Here is an 8283-nt window from a genome sequence, read left to right as displayed (position 1 = left end):
GTCTCAGCTCAGCTACAAGTTAATTAGCCAGGCCACTTTATTCCAGCCTCAAAATTCATTTGTAATAATTAGAAGGTAAACATATTAACCTATAGGTTTACCTTTCTAAAACTCTATCCGGTTTGGGACCAAGTTATCTTTAGAGCTATCTGTACCTGTTTCAACCTCCCTGGGCTCTGAGATTGGCCAAAGAAGCTTAATTTCTTTCTCCAAGATCTATTATAGTGGCAAGCACCAGAATCAGGGCCTTTTCTGTGGTGATACCATCTTTGTGGAACTGTTTCTCATGGGGTGGTTTTAACAGGCCTTAAAAGGCAACATAAAAAATTCTAAATAAGTGTGTGACTTCTTGGCAGGATTGATAAAAATGATCCTTAAAATGCTTTGCATATATTTAAATGCTTAGTATTATAGTAAGAGCCTTATCACATGAATAAACAAAGCAGAAAAGGAGCCAGAGGATAGTGGTTTTCTCCATGCCTTACCATGTGGTATTATAATACTTCTTTTCTATTCCAGTGGGAGATGGTCATAAAAGCATATTTTTTTCTAGCTGGAAAAATCTGTTTGACAAAAGATGCACTTTTACAACCATCTCGTGTGGGAAGAGAATTAAACTGCTATGACATTGTGTAGTAACACACAGAGAAAACTGCTACTCTCCTGCTCCATTTCTGCTTTGTTTTCTAGTGTGATATGGCTCTAAGTCAACCTCCAGCTGTTTAGTGACATTTTTTTAAGTCACTACATAGAAAAGTATGCTACATTACTGCTGCCTCATTGGAAGAGATAGCCAATGTGCTGCCACCAGCAGCAGTATGCAAAGAAAGCAGTGCAGCAGGATTTGCTCACCTGCTTGCCCTTCTCTCCTCTCACCTGCCTGCCTGGAAAACTGAAGAAATACTGTTTGTCCACATGTTTATCAATGTCTTGTCTTACGCTTTTTAAAACAAATGTTCACTAAAAAAAAGGAAAAAAAAAGAAATACTGTTGCTGCTACTATCACTAACTAACAGCCTGTTGTGCTGTGAAGAACCATTTACTTCATGAGAGCTTGGTTCTCTGCATCCTCAGAGCAGGCTGCGTGAGAGGGGTATAGCCTGACTGGGAAAATACTTCATTATGATATGCACTGTGTGTGAAGCTACCTTTGAAGACTGTTCGTAAGCTACAGCTTACTCAAAGTACAGGCATCCGGCTGTTAGCTCAAGGACAGTTAAGAGTTGGAGGGAATGCCTTTACCTACATCCTGCTTCAGGGCAGCTAATATTATGTTAGTGACAGGGGAACCAAGCTACTGGATGAAGGTCCTTCACAGAGGCCTTAGTAAATAGTGTGAATCCACATAGACCTAGGCGTGTTTTCACTGGATAAATAAAAGGATCGGGTTCAGGCCTTGCATAAGGAAAAGTGAAACAACTGGGATGGCTTGTGGACCTATTGGAACAGGGACAATGAACCCACTCTTGGTGTTATCACTGCTCCCCTGCAGCTGCTCTAATAGGAACTCTCCTAGGGTTGACTCTCTCTCAGGAAATTGTCCTACAACAGGAAAACAGGATACAACTTGGAACAGCTGAGGAAGGGGTAGCCATAAATCCAAAAGGGCCATGCTGTCTCTATGGCAATGGTCTACTGGCCACTGTGGGTAGTCAGATTTAGGAAAGGGCAGCACCAGCACCCTAACCATTCCTCACTTTCAGACAGAGGGGTGTGTACCCCATGATCTGGCCTTCCCCACCTAAGGTAGCCAGGTTCTCATGCTTGGTGTGTTGAAAGATCCCATCCTATTGGTAATGCTGAAGATTCTGTTGCCAGGATAGTTGGCTTCAGCACATATTGCAGAATAGGCATCTTCTCCTATGCCCCAAATATCCTGGTTAGTCCCACCTTTCCAGTCCATGTGGTTGATTTCTCCAGTAGCCTGGACAGCAAAATACCAGCACATACTGGTGACATATGCATGCTTCTTACCATACAACCTGCCCTGCTAGGGTTAGAAATGGGAGGATGATGTGACCATGCTCTAAGTGAATCAGCAGCAACACATACCTCTTTTTCCACTAATAAGATTATGAGCCAGAAACGCACTGCATGTCATCCTGACACAAATGGATATTTTTGTTTGTTTCTAGAAAAACTAATACAATTTTCAGAGAAGAGGGGATTCTCCTCTGTCCTCCTTATTTAATAAAAACTAGGAAGCATGACTGTGGTTTCAAGCTCACAGGGTTAAACTATTTAAGGATTTCTAGGTCTTCGAGCTGCTATATGGGCAATTACCTCTGACAAATGATCTGATGCAAACTCTCCAGCTCTGTGCCAATTCATTAACTCATTCTATAAGATTAGTTTAAATGGTGCTCATCACGAACTTCTGCTAGAAATCCTTCTGTTACTGTTCATGTGTTGGGCCACTTTCTGCTATGTTTAGCTCACTTCTGCAAGCCTGCTTTCTCTGTCCCTTACCTCTTCTAAAAAAATAATGCAGTCTGCTTCATGTTTTTTTTTTAAATCTAGAAAGCCCTTTTGCATAGCAAAAAATGTGCAGGTACTTGTGAAGGGAAAAATGTATGAGAAAAAAAGAATGTGTCACTATGAGGTCACAACTGAACACATATTTCAATATCAGAGCAGATGTAAGTAATCTTTTTATCCAAAGGCATCACAAAGAAAGCAGAGGTGCCTTCTGAGTAATACTCTCTTTCTGAATGTCCAGCCAGAGCAAGGAATTCAGTAGCATCACATAGCTGCCTTACCAGAGCTTCCAGTCCAGCACTTAGAGTTCTCAGGGTCAGGCCAGTCAATCAGAAGAGGAAGGCAATCAATCAAAGTGACACATCCAAATTGGTAGCAAAGCAAGTCCATGAAGTGGGGTTCAAAGGCCGTGGAACCACAGAGTAGAAAGTCAAGAACAAAGCAGGTTGCACCTTCCTGAAAAGGTCAGTTGTTAGTAATGAATTTCAAAGATGAAGCAGGGATATTTATGTTACATTAGACTTGCACAGTTGTTGCCTGATTTCAGCACATTTTTTTTTATAAATATGCTCTCACCAATGTAAGCCCTTCCTTTTGTGTTTGCATTCACTTGTGGTGGGTACTGTCTGGTTTGTGTCTGTGTCTTGTGGCTACTGGGGGATATCCCTTTTTGTCTCCTGCATGGGCACATCCCTCTGCTCTGAGTCCTGAGAGCTAGGTCTGTCACCTTCTTTGTCTGCTTCAGGGTCTGTGTCGTATGTCAGAACAGGGGTCTGGAAAGGGGGCATAACACTGAATGCAAAAGTGTAAGATCCTTCATTACATGGAGGAACAACTTTGCTGGACAATATCAACACCACTACCAAATAACCTGGGTTCTAAATTCTAAACCAGGAATAGAAGAACTTTGGTTTACCAAGTATTTTGGATGGGGGGACCTCATGCACAGAAATTACGAATGACACGTAATTACTAATACCTTTTCTCCACTATGTAGAATAGCTTCTGTGCCATGGTCAGAATTGTCAGCATGTAGGGAGAGCTAGTGTAGTGTAGTGGTTTGAGCACTGAATTATGATTATGGAGAAAAGGATGTGAATTGGCTATGGAAACCCACTGGGTGACCTTGGACAAGTCACACACACTCAGCCTTAGAAGAAGGCAAAAACAAACCCTCTGAAAAAAAAATCTTGCCAAGAAAACCCAGTGATAGGTTTTCTTTAGGAGTGCCATAACTCAGAGGTGATCTGAAGACACCAAACAACAAGGAGGACAGCAATGGCCATTGTAACCTTTTGTTCTTATTACCATAGTCCTAAAAAAGTCTCCCCTCAGCAGAAACTCTCTAGATGTTTTACACTGAAAGCAATGTTCCATTGACAGTAATTAGTGGCCAAATAATCCCTGATTTGTAACCAAAATTGTAACCAAACATTAAATTAAATTAAAGAGAATGATCTGTTGCTTGTAATTGAACAAATATGACCATGCCCCTTTTGACTTTTTTCTCCATTTTATTAAAAATAAATTAAAAAAATAAATAAATCTGTAGTTGAGAGCAACTGAATGTCTGTTAAATAAAACTTTGCATCTTACTGAAAACTGAAATAATTTAATTGAAGGAAGATCTGTTAATTATGTGTGTGTAACTTCATGCTTGTTCTTTTTGGTTGTGATGTCATCAATGTTTTATTTATTTCAAGGATTTATATCCCGCCTTTCTCCCACATTGGGATTCAAGGCAGGTTACAATAATTTAAACAGACAGAACTAAAACACTGATTATAAAAGTTAAAAGATAATTAAATAATACCAACATTAAAACATAAGTTAAAATCAGCATAGTTAAAACCAATATGGCTGGTTTTATGATTGGACGAGGTTCAAAAAGAGGTGCCCATGCAATCTACATAAAGATATTCTTTTGTCATATGTATACCAATTGGATACTTTTGTATTCTGCCTGATCAAGGTTTCTGTGATTCTCCAAAGACTTCATACTTTTGATAGAAAATTAATGCATGCAAAACAGCACCTAGAAATCTCTCATTACTTATCCATTTCTCTGCATTTTCTATAACATTTTTTTACTATGAAAACTGCTAGTGAGTTTGGGAAAGTTACTTTTTTTACTCCATGATTACTAGTGCCTGGGGGATTTTGGGATGTGTAGTTTCCATAAACACAACATTTCCAAGTTCTAATTTCCTTTCCCTTCCTTTCTGACATGAACAAGTGTGGATTTTGCAACTTCTGAATTGCGCAGCCTGTTTCTAAAAGCAACTGGCTACAGTTATGGTTTAACTCCCCCCCCCCTTCCCAAAAAAGATAGTTACCATTATAACACTGCATTAATTACAGTTTTCAAAACCAACTCTTGACTTTCTGTTTTGGAAAGTAACTAAATAGCTATTACAGTCGGCCCTCCTTATCCACGGATTTTTTATCCACAGATTCAAGCATCCATGGCTTGAAAATATTCCAAAAAACTATAAATACCAAACAGCAAACCTTTATTTTCCATTTTATATAAGGGATACAATTTTATTGTGCCATTGTATTTACTGGGACTTCAGCATCCATGGATTTTTGTTAACCACAGAAGGTCCTGGAACCAAATACCAGCAGATAACAAGGGCCCACTGTACTTTATGCTGGAAAGTACACACTTTTTCTGTCAACTTCACTGTCACCTCAACTCCCCACAACACAAGCCAGCACATTCTTCTTTCATAACTGAACCACACCTTGTTACTATTTGAGTAATTAATGAGTTACATTAATTAATGAATTAAGGAATTACAGTTATGCCTCAAAAGACTTCACATTATTCCTAATTGTTTTTTTGTGGGTTTTTCAGGCTGTGTGGCCATGTTCTAGAAGATTTTCTTCCTGACGTTTCGCCAGCATCTGTGGCTGGCCTCTTCAGAGAATGCCAGCCACAGATGCTGGTGAAATGCCAGGAAGAAAATCTTCTAGAACATGGCCACATAGCCCGAAAAACCCACAAAAAAAACCCCAAAAAACCCATGGATGCCGGCCATGAAAGCATTTGACTTATTCCTAATTGTTGCTGTGTGCTTTCAAATCATTTCTGACTTATGGTGACCCTAAGGCAAGCCTATAATTGGGTTTTCTTGGCAAGTTGCTTCAGATCGGGTTTGCCTTCCTCAGAGGCTGAGAGAGTGTGACTTGCCCAAGATCATCCAGTGGGTTTCATGACTGAGCCAGGATTTGAATCCTGGTCTCCAGAGCTGCAGTCCATTCCTAGTTAATGTACAATTATTGTTGTGTAACCATGCTTCTATTATATGGAAAATGGCACTAACTGTTGCTGTCAAGGAACCATGGAATAACTAATCTCAGTGCTTCATTGCATTTGGAGCTGGGTATTCCTGAGTTGTGTGAAATAATATTAATATGCCAAGTTGTAGTAGAATCAGCTGCTGTGGAACTGGCAGAAATCTTGGAAATACACTCCTAATGAGGCCGGTGATATTAATCAAGAAAACAAAGTAAAGGGTTCATCCTGAACACTGGGGGAGAGCTGGAGCAAAGCAGTTTGCTTTTGAAGGCAACATAGCAAAATGACACACACACAACTGCACTCTTGCTGGTGCATAGTATACAACGCAATTTGTTTGTTCTGTCACCAGAAGCAGAAAACATATTCCCTCTATGGTGGTTTAAAAATGCAAGAACAAATCAGATAACTAACCATTTGTTGTCTTTTCTTGACACATGAAAATTACTGGCTAAAGTTGTATTCCCTCTCTACCTAAACTGCCAAAGATGGACCTATATAGTAGAATCCTGCTTTGGTTGACTTTCTGTGGTTTAGTTACTTAGGCCGGTTCAGGTGAGAAGGCAGAAGAGGCTGGAATCTTACTCAAGAAATGTGTTCCTCCCAAATTATTAGTAATCTTTCACCATATTGTTATTCCTTTCCACCACAGGTGCACCAGCAGCTCATTGCTTTCCCTTTTATTTCTGTTCCCTGCTAGAGGAACAAGGCCATTATTAAATAGGGAAGTGGGTGTATTTTGAATTCTTCAAAAAAAGATCCATCACTGTAACACATGTCCACCCCCACTCTGAACTCCTCTCATCCATCTTGCTCTATTTTGGTCTTTCTAAGGAAACCATCACCATGGTATCACAGCACTGAAGCATGCTCCACAAGCAGCCTGCTTTAGAGATCTCCTGTCCTGGCTTAAAATAGCTCCATGCTGCTCTACAAAAAACATTTTCTCCTTCCCCTCTTGCTACTCATACACTCACATCAATCTCGGTAAGCCAACATTTCTTTTCCAACCTGATCCTGCCACTGCTGTAAGGTATCACAAGACAGTGAGGGAGAGCATGTTCTCAGTTTAAAACTAGCAATGAGTGGAATGTTTTGGCATCAGGTTGAGCATCCCGATTGTGAAAATGGATATTTGTCCTATAGTTGCATGAAGTCTGTTTCATATCTTGGAAAATTTCTCTAACGAAGAATGATGATAATAATCACATGCTGAAGCCATCCCTAATTAAGCAGTGTGAGGATGATGCTCAGGATGCCAGAGCATCACCTTTAGGCCAGGTCAAGACTATCAGAGGCCCTGAGATTTTTGGACCAAAACCTGAGACCTGGTGATGGCTCCTTTTGATGTCTCAAGGGGAAGCCTCTGGTGATGTCCTTAAAATGATCTTTGAACATCTACCACAGTTGGATGAAGTGCACCATTTATTTTTTAAAAAGCAAACAGATGTGTGTGTACACTCCTATACATAATTTTCAAAGCAGTGTTCTCACTCAGAGATTCCTCCTCCTGCCTTATAAACTAGAGAAAAGGGTCCATACCCTGGTATCTAATAATCCTAGAACAGTTCACTTGTGAATAGCTTTATCATTTAATTATATGCATTTTTTCTAATAGTAATATTCTAAGCTCTGCTCTTAGAGGGCATCTGTATGGGGTTTTACATGTCCCCCCCCCCAATAGAATGAATTTTCATTCAGTGTACACTAATTTCTTATGTGGCCCAGACTCATCCTAAAAAATTGATTTTATCTAGTCCTTTTCAATGATACAAATCCCAGAATCTGTGACTTTAAGACCAAGTACCCTTCCACACTACACAGTTGCAGCACTTTGTTCCCAATTTTGCTCCCATTCTTGTATCCTATGGATTTCTGAGGTTTGTGGTTTGATCAGAGGCATCAGAGGAACCCTCTGGGTCAGAATTCAATATACTCCTCCTTAAACTGTTTATCCCAGGATTCCATTGGATGCAATCATGAGAGTTAACATGGAATCATGGTGCTAGAATTTTGTGGTGTGAAAGGGTCCAGGCAATACTGTAATTAACTCACAAAACAGCAGTTGGAGCACATCAGCCTCTGGTTGTCCTGCTTACCTCTACTGAAGGCAGCACAGCAGGGTAATATGCAAAGGAGTAGTCCATAGTCCAGGCAAGTACCTTGCCAGTCAGTCACAGTAAACGGCAGAGTTAAGAGCGTAGTCACAAGGCAAGTCCAGAGATCAGATAACTTGAATCCAACAGCAAGGAATACAGAAACAAGGCTGTAAAGAATCTCTGCAGCTGGAGATCTTTTAAAGGGCCTGTGCTTCTCTCAGCTGAAACCTATTAGCTCTCCTCTTGCCTTCTAGCCTGGAAGACCTCCTCAAAGACTCCTTGACCTGCCTTCTCTCCACAGGACCTAGCACCTGCAGTCTAGATTTCCTAGAGTCTGTTTCTCCCTCTGCAGCTTCCTGAGCCTGCTCGGAGACTGCTGATCCAGGCAGCCCCAGATCTGCT

The sequence above is a fragment of the Sceloporus undulatus genome, chromosome 2, assembly GCF_019175285.1.
Source record: "Sceloporus undulatus isolate JIND9_A2432 ecotype Alabama chromosome 2, SceUnd_v1.1, whole genome shotgun sequence".
NCBI classification, from domain to species: Eukaryota; Metazoa; Chordata; class Lepidosauria; order Squamata; family Phrynosomatidae; genus Sceloporus; species Sceloporus undulatus.
This window is presented reverse-complemented; position numbering follows the sequence as displayed.